This window comes from Lepus europaeus, chromosome 4 (genome assembly GCF_033115175.1).
Source record: "Lepus europaeus isolate LE1 chromosome 4, mLepTim1.pri, whole genome shotgun sequence".
In the NCBI taxonomy this organism is placed as follows: domain Eukaryota; kingdom Metazoa; phylum Chordata; class Mammalia; order Lagomorpha; family Leporidae; genus Lepus; species Lepus europaeus.
In genome coordinates, this window is record NC_084830.1 from 97652724 (window position 1) to 97668300 (window position 15577).

A 15577-nucleotide genomic window follows, 5' to 3' on the forward strand; every position below is an offset into this window, starting at 1 on the left:
GGTTAAAGTCCAGGCCTGAAGCGCCAGCATCCCATATGGGTACCAGTTCTAGTCCCGCCTGCTCCTCTTCTGATCCAGCTCTCTGTTATGGCCTGGGAAAGCAGTAGAAGATGCACAAGTCCTTGGGTCCCTGCACCCGCATGGGAAGACCTGGAGGAAGCTCCTGGCTCCTGGCTTCAGATCGGCTCAGCTCTGACTGTTGCGGCCTTCTGGGGACTCAATCAGCAGATGAAAGACCTCTTTCTGTCTCTACCTCATTCTGTAACTCTGTCTTTCAAATAAATAAAATAAATCTTTAAAAAAAATAAAATGAAAGAAAATGCATCGATTTTGAACAGCCTTTGCCTTGAGTGTCAAGGAATAATATTTTTTTTTCCTTTTTTCTTGATTCTAATGAGTGAATTCTCTACTTGGTATAGGGTTAATTTTTTTTTTTTAATTATATTCTCACTTTCTTTTTTTTTTTTTTTTTTAATTTTTTTGACAGGCAGAGTGGACAGTGAGAGAGAGACAGAGAGAAAGGTCTTCCTTTTGCCGTTGGTTCACCCTCCAATGGCCGCCGCAGTAGCGCTCTGCGGCTGGCGCACCACGCTGATCCGATGGCAGGAGCCAGGTACTTATCCTGGTCTCCCATGGGGTGCAGGGTCCAAGGACTTGGGCCATCCTCCACTGCACTCCCTGGCCACAGCAGAGAGCTGGCCTGGAAGAGGGACAACCGGGATAGAATCCGGCGCCCCGACCAGGACTAGAACCCGGTGTGCCGGCGCCGCAAGGCGGAAGATTAGCCTATTGAGCCACGGCACCGGCCAGGGTTAATTTTATGAGCAGAAAAATTACCTGAAAAATTTATCTCTGTAAATAAGAATGGGAAAGGAAGATGAAGAAGAAGTGTGGGAATATGAATGGGAGGGAGGGAGGGGAGAAGAATACTCATGTTCTCAAATCTGTATATATTAAAAGCATGAAGCTGCATTCCGTAAATAAGATAAAAGACTTTATAAAAAGAAAAAGAAGTAGATGTTTCATAGAAGTTGGGAAGAGGTGGGTTCTCTAAGCAAAGACAACAGTGTGAAGCTGGTGCCGCGGCTCACTAGGCTAATGCTCCGCCTGTGGTGCCAGCACTCCAGGTTCTAGTCCCGGTTGAGGCGCCGGTTCTGTCCCGGTTGCTGCTCTTCCAGTCCAGCTCTCTGCTGTGGCCCGGGAAGGCAGTGGAGGATGGCCCAAGTGCTTGGGCCCTGCACTCACATGGGAGACCAGGAGGAAGCATCTGTCTCCTGGCTTTGGATCGGCGCAACACAGGCCATGGCGGCCATTTGGGGGGTGAACCAATGGAAGGAAGACCTCTCTCTCTCTCTCTCTCTCTCTCTGTCTAACTCTGCCTGTAAAGAGAAAAAGAAAAAGAAAAAGAAAAAGAAAAAGACAACATTGTGGGAAGAGCTTTGGAAGGAACAGGCTGCCATGTTTAGTCATGTATAATTTATTTAGTATGGCTGAGGAAGAAGACAATGTGAACAGTTAGGTTACAAAGGTGCTTAGTATATCTCACAAAGTTCCAAACAAAGGATTTCTATCTCACTGGAGAACTCAGACACCTATTTATGAGCTATTTCTTTTTTTTTTTAAGATGTATTCTATATATTTTTTTTTGACAGAGTTATAGAGAGAGATAGAGAGAGAGAGAGAGAAAGAGATCTTCTATCTGTTTACTCCCTAAATGGCCACAATGGCCAGGGCTGGTCCAAGCTGAAGCTAGGAGCCAGGAACTCCTTCCAGGTCTTCCATGTAGGTACAGGGGCCTAAGCACTTGGGCCATCCTCCACTGCTTTCCCAGGCATTAGTTGGGGGAGCTGGATTGGAAGTGGAGGAACCAAGACTCAAACCAATGACCACATGGGATGCTGGCACTGTAGGCAGTGGCTTAACCCACTACGCTATAGTGCTGGCCCCGTGAACTCTGTTTCTTCAAAGCAACCTACTGTGTGCCACAGGCTTTATTTTTCATGATTTATTTTTATCTTTACTACAGTCCTATAAGGGAAGGAAACTGTTATTGGCTGAATGCTTGTTGCCTTTCAAAATTCCTACCTTAAAATATAATTTTATGTGACAATGCGACAGTTTTGAAGGTGGGTGTTGGGAGGTGATTAGGTCATGACAGTGGAGCCCTCAGGAATGCGATCAGTGCTGTTAGCAGGAAAGGCCAGGGAGCTATCCTTCTGTCTTTCCACCATGTAGGGACATGAGAAGTTGTCATATCATGATCCAGGAAAAGGCCCACACCAGATACACAGATGCTCTTACCTCCAACTTCTAGCTTCTAGAACTATGAGAAATCAATGTCTGTTTTTAATAAGTTACTCAGCCTATGGCATTTTGTTACAGCAGCATAAGCTAACAAAGAAGTTAAGGCTCAAAAAGTTTAACTGATTTGCTTCAGGAATAGAGGAAGAACAGTGCACCAAGCTAGGATCCATGTCAGCGCGCTCAAATGTATGTAAACTTCTGATCACAACACATGTTTCACCTGGCAGGACATACATATATCAAATAGAAACAACAGTTTCATGAAGCAGAACCAAACTTTAGGGGTGTTCATTCTCTTTCCTTAAAAAAAAAAAAAAAAAAAAAAAAAAAAAAAATCTCTGCTTGAAGAATTGATGGAGGAGCAAGTGACCAGCAGTCCCAGTGCTGCCATTTTTTTTCAAGATTTATTTATTTGAAGGGTAGTGTTATAGAGAGAGGGGGAAAGACAGACAGACACACATACACACACACAGCAAAAGAACGAGAGATAGAGAGATCTTCCATCTGCTGGTTCACTCCCCAAATGGCCATAATGAAACCAGGAGCTTGGCTCTTAGGCCATCTGCTGTTGCTTTCCCAGGCACATTAGGCAGGAAGCTAGATCGGAAGTGGAATAGCCTGTACTTGAACTGGCACTCAAATGGGATGTCAGCATGAGAGGCAGCAGTTTAAAGCTGTGCCACAATGCCTGTCACATACCAGTGCTGCTCTTATAAGCCACAGAGGATGAGGATAGAAACTCTGCCTTTGGATTGAATCTTGTATAGGTCCGGTCCTTGGCATCCAGCACCATGAAGATCAGGGGCAGAAGCTGGACAGCAACCAGTGAGAGAGGGTAGGAGGGGTGATCCCACAGACCATAAACCTAGATAACTGTCTCAAGGAACTTTGCTTTAGACAGAAGAATGAGGCGAGAGCTACAGGGGGGAATATGGTTAAAACAGGTACAAGTTGTGTGTTTTCAATCTGAGAAAAGAATTTCCCTTATCTTTTACAAAAATAAGTAAAAAAACAAATAGTGTGGCACTCAATTTCCTCATGGTCTTAATTCTCTAATATTATTTCCTGATGCTCTTCCACAAAAAAAGATCTAACTCAGCTATATCAAATTACTGCTGCTTCCCCAGAAAGCTATTCTTTCTTTGTCTTCGTATTTTTTACATGCTATTTCTTTAACCAAAAATACCCTTCCGCTATGTTGCCTACCTGGTAAACTCCTACTGGGTGTTGAAGACTATTCAAGCATCTGGCATCTGTGATGACGTCCTCTCCCCTCTAACTTCCTCTTAAGAGTGAATTTTGCAAAAGGCACCCAGATACACCCACTGCAATTCTACCATTGGTATTGGTATTTTCCTAGAATTGCTTTAGCATTACCTACTATGGAGTCTTTCTTTTCCCATGGAGGGCTAGTCATCTCTTCCAACAGGTACAAACTGTTTCTATTACTGAATTTCTATATTCTACAAGCATTTGTCTACATTTCTGTCCCTTTTTTCAAACTATGAGCTCCTTGAAAGCTGACTTGATTTCTGTAGGCCTAGATCCGAGACTAGTAGAGAGAAGTCTACTGCTTGAAAGAATATGAAATAAATAAATGTTGACCACATCACTTACGGAAAACTTCTCTTTATCTGATCTCTAAATAACAACAGCAGGGAAAAAATTCTTTCACAATACATCTTTCCCTTATGTGTCAGGAGCCTATCTGAACAGCAACAAAATGGGAAATAAACTTTGTGCCACTTCTGCAGTTGATAGAGAAGGAAACTGAAGAAGTTCCTTCTGCCTTGAGAGGACAGCAAACAGATTTCTCTCTATGGTAGACATCACACACAAAACAGACCTTCTGGAGACCACAACCACATGTACAGATGCTCCTCACTCCATAGATTAACACTTTTGGCCCAATGTTGTGCCTACAAAACCTTTTTTTTTGTTGTTGTTGTTAATCCTGCACAGATGTGGTAAAATTAATGGTATACAACATACTTATAGCAGAGAGTGGATGATGAAACAAATAGAAATTTCCTCCCATTCTTTTAAATCTAAGGATTTAAAAACAAAAAAGTCACTTCTGGAAAAGAATGAACTTCATATGAGCATATAGGAAAGCCGTATTGGGTCATTAGAATTTTTCTAGACTATCATGAAAACATTTTCTTTCTATGTGTATTTTGCTCCCCAGATGATTACTGTCTTAGATAAACCCCTGGAAAAGAAGTCCATTCCACAAAGTGTCCCCTTCATAACTGCCACTAAGAATACCAACTGCCTATCATGACACAGCAACCAAGAAACATGAGGCTGGAGGCTGGAGGCTGGCATAGAGGACAATCAACTTGTGATTTCCTGCTAGACTTTCTCAATTCACACCATGATGAAATGGCTAGTGTTGCAATGCACTTAGGACTTTAGATAAAAACACAGGACACCCAAGACAGAAGTGGCCAGAGAAAGAAGCACCCAGCAGGAAGTTGTTCCTACAAAGGAAATTGCAGTTTCAAAGCTTAAGAGGAAGTCAAGAGGGAGAATTAAGTGTCTTAAGCACTTGAGAAAATATTGAAGAAACTATTTGTGGTCTCAAACACAGTTAAAACACTAACTAGTTCAGGTAAACATTAATTATAAATCCAAAACATTAACAATGCAATTTGGGGTGAAGCTAGCCTACAAAAGTCAAATGTCTATTAAGCATTGTCTTGTTAGGGGCTTCTTCTCTCCATTTCTATTCCTTGCAAAAATTTTTCAGGAAAAAATATACACTATGAATTCAAAGAGACAAAGGGGACAAACACTCTCACTCATCTCAGATTCATATTTCCCTCCATTTTAGAATGTCCCACCTCATCTTCATATACAAACCTACCCAGCCTACATGATTATGGCTACTTCTCCTACAGTTTATTTCCACATGCCAAGGAAATGTACCCTAGTCACAGAGAAGACACTGCTAATCATTTTTTGGCATTATAATTACTATGTTTAGCTTTACATCACACTACTTAATAATAAAATCTAAAGAATCTCTGACAGAAGAGGCTGTTTCTATCCCTTGCATCACTGGGTGTGAATCAAATGGGATGTGCTTTCCCACTTATTTAATTCTCTTTTTAATTTTTAAACTCATGTCCAGAATTCTCTTCTGATGCTTATAAACATTCACAGAATAGACCTGTTCCAGAGCTAAGCAGGAAACTGAATAAGAAGCTTTATGTAAGTTAACAACGTTACTACAGGAAAGATTGTTGGCAAATTTTCCTAAGGGAAAATACTCACTTTCTTTGCCCCAGGTTAACCATACATTTAGCCATGTCTGTCCAGAAAGATGTTGAAGTTCCTGCTCCCATGATGTTTTTCTCTCTTCACATCAAAGCCATAGCACATTCACCTTAGCAAGACAATGCAAGGTAACAAGGACCTACTTTTTATTTGGATTACTAAAAATTTATTTTAGTATCACCATTTTACTGAAAACCAACTATACTCAGCAGCATGATCTTCCTAGCAAAACTGCCTTTTTGACCTCTCAGTTCCTTCCCACTCTGTCAACAAAAGTGACATCTGCAAGAGACTGCAAGTTTTTGTCCTCCTGGAATTGCTGAAACTAGTCCCCAATGTGATAATATTAGGAAGTGGGGCTTTTGGAAGGTGACTAGGTCATGGAGGCAGAGCCCTCATAAATGGGATTAGTGTCCTTATGAAAGAGGCTCCTGAGAACTGCCCCACCCCTCCCACCATGTAAAGTTACAGAAAATGTGGCTGTTGATGAGCCAAGCAACCAGATCTGCTGGCAGCCTGATCTTGGACTTTCCAGTCTCCAGAGCTATAAGCAATTCTACTGTTTATAAACCACCAAATCTGTGTTGTTTTCTTATAGTAGCCCAACTGAATTAAGAAAACACCTGTCATTCTATAATTATTTTTTAAAAGATTTTATTTATTTATTTGACAGAGTTATAGACAATGAGAGAGAGAGACAGAGAGAAAGGTCTTCCTTCCGTTGGTTCACTCTCCAAATGGCCACCACGGCCGGAGCTATGCCAATCCGAAGCCAGGAGCCAGGTGCCTCCTCCTGGTCTCCCATGCGAGCGCAGGGGCCCAAGCACTTGGGCCACCTTCTACTGCTATCCCAGGCCATAGCAGAGAGCTGGACTGGAAGAGGAGCAACTGGAACTAGAACCTGGAGCCCACATGGGATGCCGGCACCACAGACAGAGGATTAACCTAGTGCGCTATGGCGCTGGCCTCTCAATCTATAATTTTTAATTTAGCTTTTAAATCACTATGTTATTACCATCTTCATCTTCCCTGTTTCCCACCAGACGTATTTTTTCCTCCAACTAGCAAAGCAAAATTCCTTACTGGCCTTTAATCATTTCTCATACATTTCTTGAACACCAAGTATCTGCTGGATGCTGCTGCTACAACGCTGACTAACAGTTAGGCTGATTATGGACTAAGTATTATGAAAGGAGTGGAGAGGGCCAGCAGGAAGAAGGTGAAAGCTAGTGGTAGAATTTCTTGCCTTTTCTAACCAGTTAAACTTCTTTTTATTCCATATTCCCACTGTCTTAAGTATGTGAATTTCTACAATGGTCCACACTACTTGTGTGCTTCAACTGTTGTTCTCATACTCTGTGTTAGTTTCCTATTTCTAGGTAACAAGTGACCACAAACTTGTTGGCTCAAAGCAAGACCCATTTATTAACTTACACAGTTCCGCAGGTCAGAAGTCCTGCAAGTTTTAGCTGGGTCCTCTGCTCAGGCTATGGCAAAGCTGAAATCTATGTGTTGGGTAGTGGTCAGTCTTCCTCTGGAGAAAAATCCAAGTACAAACTCGTTCTTGTTGTGCAGAATTCAGCTCCTTGTAGTTACAGAAGCTGGTCCTGTTTCTTTTTGGGATGCCTGCTGAGGTCTGCTCTGACTTGCAGAATGCTATATGTCCCCTGCCCGGGGATTCCCTTCATTTTCAAGCCAGAAACAACACACAAACCCCTCCTGCTCCAAGTCTCTAACTTCTTCAGCCTCTGTCTTCCAGACCTAGATTTGAAGAGCTCAGGAATTAGGAAAAGTGCACTGAAGATAAAGTCCTTTCTCAAAACCAGCTATACCATATAACAAAACCTAATCATGATGGTAAAATCAAATCCTAGTCTAAGTTCCAGGCATTACTCAGTACACTGTGATGAGTGGGCACAATAGAAGTCATTTAGAATTCTACCTACCACAGTTCAGACTTTGCATCAACAGTTGATATCCAGAAGGAATCTTATGGTACCAATTAATTAAAAATAGTAGGTTCTTATTTGATAAGGACTTTATTTTTCAATTTTGAGACTGTAATAACCAAAAAGCCATAGGCAACTCTCAAATTTTGCTTCCAGTCCCTTCGTCCTTAATCCAATCACTTTGATGAATGCCTAAGAGGTATATATAATAGTCAGCCTTTGGTATTCATTGGTTCCTCATTCGTATAGTCACCAATTTCCAGTTTCAATTGGAAAATATTCTGGAAACAAAATTGTGTCTGTCATGTACAAACTTTTAATTCTTGTTGTCATTCCCTAAGCAATACAGTGTAACAAGTAGTTACATAACATTTTCATCATTTTGGGCAGTATAAGTACTGTAGAGATGATTTAACTTTCACAGGAGGATTGTTCTGGTCACATGCTAGTACTATGCCATTTTATATGAGTACCTGCACATCCAGGGGTTTTCATATCCTCAGGGGGGCTTAGAACCAACTCCTCTATGAATACTTTTGGACAACTGTACTGAGTATCTCACATAGCCTCATGTCGTAACACTGAGCTAATAATTACACTCTTTCTCAGAATTCCACTATATCCTGTCAGTCAGCTCTACAGGATCTCAGCTTTCCAATGGTTATTTACCAATTGGTCTAAGTCCTCTTTTACATCAAACTGAACAGAAATGAAACTAATTCAATAATAATCTTAACAACTCACCCTTCCTTTCCATTTAAACACTCAGTGTCTAGAACAGGATCATCAGAAACATGAGTTTCCCAAACTGATGTCCTTGGCTCTACCTTTTCCTGTTTTGTGCACACATTTGCCCTACCCTACACAAACACACTAAGAAAGGCACCAGCACTGTGCTGAATGTTCTCCTTCAACCTAGACTTGGCTGTCAAAGCTCCTTATCCTATCACTCACGTGTTCCCTAGGTCCCAAACTCCTACTTTAGACCCCATCATGCAATTTCATGTTCTCAGCTTCTGGTACCCACACCTTAGGCCCCTGTTCAGACAGACATGCCCTAGCCTAAAAGGGCTAGCTCCACAAAGACTCTTCTTATTGTTCTAGTCTCAACAGTCTGCTTTGCTCTGACTCAGAATGCCTGGCATTAGATTTGCCTTGCTCTGGCTTCCAGTCACTTTTAATAGGTACATGTTACTTTTTCCACTATCTAGAAACTCCATGTGTGTGCAAACTAAACACACATTTTTCCTTATCCCATTGCATCTTTTTAAAAAAAAAATTATCTTATTTCTTTTGAAAGGCAGAGTTAAGAGAGAGAGAGAGAGAGAGAGAGAGAGACAGAGACAGAGAATCTTCCATCAGCTGGTTCTTTCTTCAAATGTGCTCAGTGGCCAGGGCTGGGCCTGGCCAGAGACAGGAGCCAGTAGCTTCTTCCAGGTATCCCATGTGGGTACAGAGGCACAAGGACTTGGGCCATCCTCTACTGCTTTACCAGGCACTAGCAGGGAGCTGGATCAGAAGTGAAGCAGCCAGGACTTGAACCAGTGTCCATATAGGATACTGGAATCGGAGATAGTGGCTTAACCTGCTATGCCACATGCTGGCCCCATCTCATTGCATCTTATATAGCACAAACTTAAGAAGCTAAGCAAACAGGTCTTTTCTTCACAAGTGAATCTACATCTCCAATCTGGACCATTCATCTGTTTTATACTCTCTTTATCTTTCCTTGCCCAAAAAGACAAAGCCTTTAAAATACAGGTTAATAAAATAGGCCATCAATTCTAGTCTCTACCTGAATGAAATAACAACACAAATGGCAGCAGAGAGTTACATACAAATCAATATGTTTAGTTGTTTAAATAACATTTAAGATACTGAAAATGGGAATAAATGGAAAAGTGAATCTCAGAAAAGAAATGTATTCTTTTTTTTTTTTTTTTTTTGATAGGCAGAGTTAGACAGTTAGACAGTAGAGACAGAGAGAAAGGTCTTCCTTCCATTGGTTCAACCCCCAAATGGCCGTTATGGCCAGCCTGCTGCGCTGATCCGAAGCCAGGAGCCAGCTGCTTCCTCCTGGTCTCCCATGCGGGTGCAGGGTCCAAGAACTTGGGCCATCCTCCACTGCACTCTCGGGCCACAGCAGAGAGCTGGCCTGGAAGAGGAGCAACTGGGACAGAACCAGCACACTGACCAGGACTAGAACCCAGAGTACTGGCGCCGCAGGCGGAGGATTAATCTAGTGAGCCACGCCGCTGGCCGAAATATATTCTTTTGGCACCAAAGTCACACTGCAAAAGAAGCTTCAAAGCAGGAAAAGTATAGAACTTGGAAAATAAATGTTTTCATGTGTGCAAGATGGGAACCAACAGCCAGGTTTGGGCCAGGCTGAAGCCAGGAGCCAGTAACTCCATCCTGGTCTCCCAGGTAGGGAATATAAAAAGTGTAAAAAATATGGCACTTGGGCCATTTTCCCCTGCTTGCCAAGTGCATTAGCAGGTTGCTGGATTGGAAGCTGAGTAGCCAGGACTCCAACAGGCAGTCTGATATGGGTACAAGTGTTGGGAGTCCACTGCAGGAGATAGCTAAATCGATGTGGGTATCATCACTGGGTAGAACATATGGTACAAATAGGGACCCTTTCTGTGTTATCATGAAGAATCTGGAGTATACTGTACACTGAGAGCAGAATGGCTATCTAGTAAGCTATCATTTGTCTACAAAGAATGGGCAATAGAACTTCAAATACATTAATTTAAATCCCTAAAAGAACTCAATAATAGTGTTTCGGGAAGGGCTTTTGAGTTGATGGAGACAGGAGTGAGAAGCTTTCCATTTTTTTCCAGTGCCTGTGGACCATGAGAACATGGTATATAAGATTGGCAGAGTCCTTATCCTCTCAGAGAGGGCAGACCCACTCATGGATTATAACAAAGTCAACACCCAGGAATAAGCTTCATGCTTCCCCAAGGAAAAATGCATATATGTCTTTACTTGACCCAGGTTTTGTGGCAAAAATAAACAAATAGGCCAGCGCCGTGGCTTAACAGGCTAATCCTCCACCTTGCGGTGCCGGCACACTGGGTTCTAGTCCCGGATGGGGTGCCGGACTCTATCCAGGTTGCCCCTCTTCCAGGCCAGCTCTCTGCTATGGCCCGGGAAGGCAGTGGAGGATGGCCCAAATGCTTGGGCCCTGCACCCGCAAGGGAGACCAGGAGAAGAACCTGGCTCCTGGCTTCGGATCAGCGAGATGCGCCGTCCGTAGCGGCCATTGGAGGGTGAACCAACGGCAAAATGGAAGACCCTCCTCTCTGTCTCTCTCTCTCACTATCCACTCTGCCTGTCAAAAAAATAAACAAATAAACAAATATACAAGTATCGCTTCCTGACCCTCTGCAGACTCCTCCTTTAGTTAGGGATGCAGTGCCCTGATAAACAAGCCACAAGCCTGCATGTAGGTCCACTCCAGCCTCACCGGAAATGCCATCCACATTCTGCCTGCATGATTGCAAACAGGGGAAACCTGCAAACTCAACCTCAGACTCCATGGAATCCAAAACTCCAAAAAAAAACAAAAGCTTTGAATACACACACACAAAAAAAATCATAATGATCCAAGATACACTCACACAGAGAAATAGAGAGAGAGAGAAAGAAAGAGAGTGAGCCAACAAGCACCCATCTACTAATTCACTGCCCAAATAAACACAACATTTTGGGTTGAGGCCAGCTGGGCCAAAGCTGGGAGCTGGAAACTCTATCCAGGCCTCCTACATAGGTGGCAGGGAATCAATTACTTGAGCTGCTGCCTCCCATGGTATGCATGAGCAGGGAGCTGGAGCTGAGAAATCAAATCCAGATACTCTAATGTGGATTGCAAATATCTTAACCACTAGGATAAACTTCCATTTTCTTCTTTTCTTTGAATATTACTGAACAGGAAAAATTTTCCTTCTTCCAGTTTTAAAAAATATTTTTAATTTGCTCATTTGAGAGAGAGAACAAGACATATAGACACAGAGAGAAAGGCAGAAAGGAAGACAAGATAGAGCAGCAAAGCCCCCACCTGCTGGCTCATTTCTCAAATGTCTGCATAGCTGGGACTGGGCCAGGCCAAGGTCAAGAGCCTGGAACTCAATCTGGGTCTCCCCAAAGGGTTGTAGGGATAGGGACTCAATTATATGAGCCTTCATCCCTTCTCCCAGGGCCTGTATTAGCAAGAAGAGAAGCTAGAGTCAGGATTCAGAGTTGGGGATCATCCAGATACTCTGATAGGAAATGCAGGCCTAAGATTTATTTTATTTATTTGAAAGAGTTACAGAGAGAGGTAGAGACAGAGAGGCCAGTCTTCTATCTCATGGTTCACTCCCCAGATGGCTGCAACAGCCAGAGCTACACCAATCCGAAGGCAGGAGCCAAGAGCTTCCTCTGGGTCTCCCACGCAGGTAAAGGGGCCCAAGGATTTGGGCCATCCTCTACTCTGCTTTCCCAGGCCTTAGCAGAGAGCTGGATAGGAAGAGGAGCAGCAGGGACTAGAACTGGCATCCATATGGGATCCCAGTGCTACAGGCCAGGGCTTTAACATGCTGCACCACAGTGTAGGCCCCAGAAATGCAGGTATCTTAAGTGGTGTTTTAACTGCTAGGCCAAACACTCATCTTCAAATCAGCTTTTTTTTTTTTTTTTTTTTAAGGATTTATTTATTTATTTGAAAGATAGAGTTACAGAGGAAGAGAAAGAGTGACAGAGACAGAAAGAGATCTTCCATACACTGGTTCACTCCCCAAACTGTTGCAACAACCCAGGCTGGGCCTGGCAGGAACCAGGAGCCAGGAGTTTCTTCTGGGTTTCCTATGTGGCTGCAAGGACCTAAGGACTTGGGTCATCCTCCACTGCTTTCCCAGGTACATTAGCAGGGAGCTGGATCAGAATTGGAACAGCCAGGACTTGAACTGATGCCCAAATTGGATGCCAGTGCTACAGGCAGTGGCTTAACCTGTTACGCCACAATGCCAGCCCCCCAATCAGCTTTTTAATAGACTTTTTTGGATTAAGGAGGACTGAGTTACCAGAAATGCCACTAAAAAGACTTTCAGAGAAACATATGGTATTTTCGAAACTCAAGTCATCATCTATGAGATTTGCTGCGACTGAAAGAAACCAAATGAACACTGGATATATTCCAAATGAAAATTTTGTGAACTGAAGAGAAACTGGAGCCTGCCAACTGGTAATTAAACAAATGAGTAGAGCTAAGCAACTCATGAAACTACTCCCTCATCCTGGGGTCCCTTCTATACCTTTTAAGTACAAAACCCGAAATTTGCATTGAATTTATAAGATCAAAAACAGAGCTTGGAAAAATACCCAGGGTTTTTCTGATTGCTTTTGGTTCAGATTCAGTCAGTATGATGGTTAACTTCAGGTTAACTTCAACTGAGAGCTGCCAGGAGGCAAGTTACCAAGTGTACGCCAGGACATGGGAGTGCCAACAGGAACACCCGGCTCACAGTAACCCTTGGCTCAATATTCAAGAGGGCAGAAGCCATACTAGAGTTTGGAAGAGGCTGAGGTCAGTGTCAAATCTGCGTAGGATTAAACGTGACAAGTTCTAGGAAAAATGCAAAGAACACTTTCATCAAGAATCAAATGTTTGATTTCCTAATTAACTGAAGAAGAATACTACTATAGGGGCCATGACAAAAAGTATACTCCTCCTTCTCCATGTTCCTTCCTCCTTTGGAACAGTGATCCAAGTGTATTTAGAACACACATTCCTACCTTTGAATGAGCACAACAGACTACATCAATCCCTTCCTTCATATCCCCAAAGAGCCTGCAGATCATGCTGGAAGAATAACTTTCTTGATGTACCACCAAAGAGATACAAAATAGAAAATGAGCTAGATATGACATTCACAGAAGAGCACCACAATCTCCCAACAGTGGTTCCCATGCTGAACTGCAAAACGGAGTGCTCCTCTGTCCTTCTAGACAGCAAAATCAGAAATTGAGTAGGTTTTTAAAGTATCATTTCAATAACATGAATAACTATGGAAAGTAGCTAAACAAACTTCCTTCTCCAGTAATCATTGCTAGAGGCTGGGGCTGGAAGAAGGGAAACCAAGGAATCAATCAGTTTGAAAAATTTCTTCTACCTAATTAAAAAACACACATACAATTTAATTTCTATGCCCTTTAATTCCTGCAGAGATGTTTTTGTCACAAGAGCCCTGACAAACTGAAAACACTGTCAGCTCACTGAGTAGAGGAAGAGATATCTAGACTGATCACCAGCAGGTGGGATAGTATTTGATGAGCACAGATTTACTAGACAGCATGATTTTGGCCAGATAAAATTACTCAGGCAGACTGGCAGAACCTATCCCTGAAACATCCTATTTCTTAGGCTGTTTATGCAAAGTATTCATTCATTTTTCTTTCTACATTATGGTGTACTCAATTTATTTCATTACAAATAAAAATAAAGGGAGAGATAAGGTAGATTCCAGAAATGGCAGAAATCTCACAGGTCTTACAGGTGACAATGCGTGATTAAGGAATGCCAAGAGCAAAGGCTTGAGATGGGGCTCAGCCCAGGCACTGGTACCAGGGGGGTCATGATCAAAGTGGTCTTTACAGGGCACAAGGCAGAGAGGATGGCTCATCAATCCAAGATCCCACTAGTGATACAGCAACAGCACTTGGGAAAGGCACTTTCAACTCTGTTGCCAATGAGTGTAGGTCATTAAAAGTGATGCAACCGGGACCAGCGTTATAGTGCAGTGGGTTAAACCACCACTCCCAACACTTGTACTCATATCAGACTGTCTGTTGGAGTCCTGGCTACTCAGCTTCCAATCCAGCAACCTGCTAATGCACCTGGGAAAGCAGGGGGAAAATAGCCCAAGTGCCATATTTTTTACACTTTTTATATTCCCTACCTGGGAGACCAGGATGGAGTTACTGGCTCCTGGCTTCAGCCTGGCCCAAACCTGGCTGTTGTGGACTTTTGGGGAGTTAAATCAGCAGACAGAAGACCAATCTGTCTGTCTGTCTCTCTTTCTCTCTCTGATATTCTTTCAAATAAATACATCTTCAAGAAAAAAAAAATAAGTAATGTAATCATAAAACACTCAAAACTCCTGGCAGAAGCTCACAAGTCATAGCCTCACAGGCATTTCTAGACAGCACAGCAGGAATCCAGCACAGTGACCTCAACTGAGTATGCTGCACTCATGTACAAATACAAGCATGCCACGCCCACATTCTGCTGTCTCCGGCACCTGTGCTCACATTGCTTCTTAGATGGCTATCAGGGGCCACTCTAGCTACTCCAGGACCTAACTCTCTTGATTGTCAAAGCTTGAAAGAAATGTAGCACAGACAGCCTCTAGGCTGGACAACCACATCCAAGAGCACATGTAGTGTCCCTGAGAATTAAGTGTCAGTTGTGCTCCTGGCTCACATCATGAAAGGCCTGCTGCCTCAGACCATGGGAAGCCAATTACAATGAAACCTGACCTCAGGCTGACCTCCTGCCCTCATCAGTCCTGCAATCCTGATCTCCCCTGACCTGCTGGCTAAAAACAGCCAATCCTTCTACCTACATTCCTGTCCCTCAGAACAGCTATTTCAGCCATGCTCAAACCACAGCATCACCAATAGAGCTTATTAAACAAGGATGTCAGGGTCCCATCCCTAGATTTGGATTCAGATCTGTGGTGGGCCTGAGTATCTGCATTTCTAACAGTTTCCAAGGTATTGCTGTTGAGGAACCATTGCTCTCTGACTTATATGCACACATCAATGTTTGGTTTTGTTTCCTGCTTGCCTAGTTCAGCCTTATTCAGTCTATAACCTCTGCTGGGACAGGGGATGCCTGTCCCCACCAAGGCCATTCCTAGAGTCACAATATGCCACAAATTCATAGGCCAGCATCATTGTGAGTTCACCTGATTCTTCCTAATGGTCAAAGGCATGGAAAGAACTCAGTAAAAATTGCACTGAATTCTTAGCAAGAACTAATTGGCAGGCATTTG

The 15577-nt window shown here is 43.0% G+C and overlaps 1 protein-coding gene and 1 pseudogene across 2 annotated transcripts in view; one reads left to right on the top strand and one right to left on the bottom strand.

Annotated features, from left to right (window-relative positions):
• Positions 1-15577, bottom strand: part of SPIDR (scaffold protein involved in DNA repair) — a 455986-nt gene that overhangs the window by 346282 nt on the left and 94127 nt on the right. The gene's annotated exons all lie outside the window — the stretch shown is intronic.
• Positions 1-15577, top strand: part of LOC133758183 (ras-related protein Rab-5B-like) — a 64255-nt pseudogene that overhangs the window by 7852 nt on the left and 40826 nt on the right.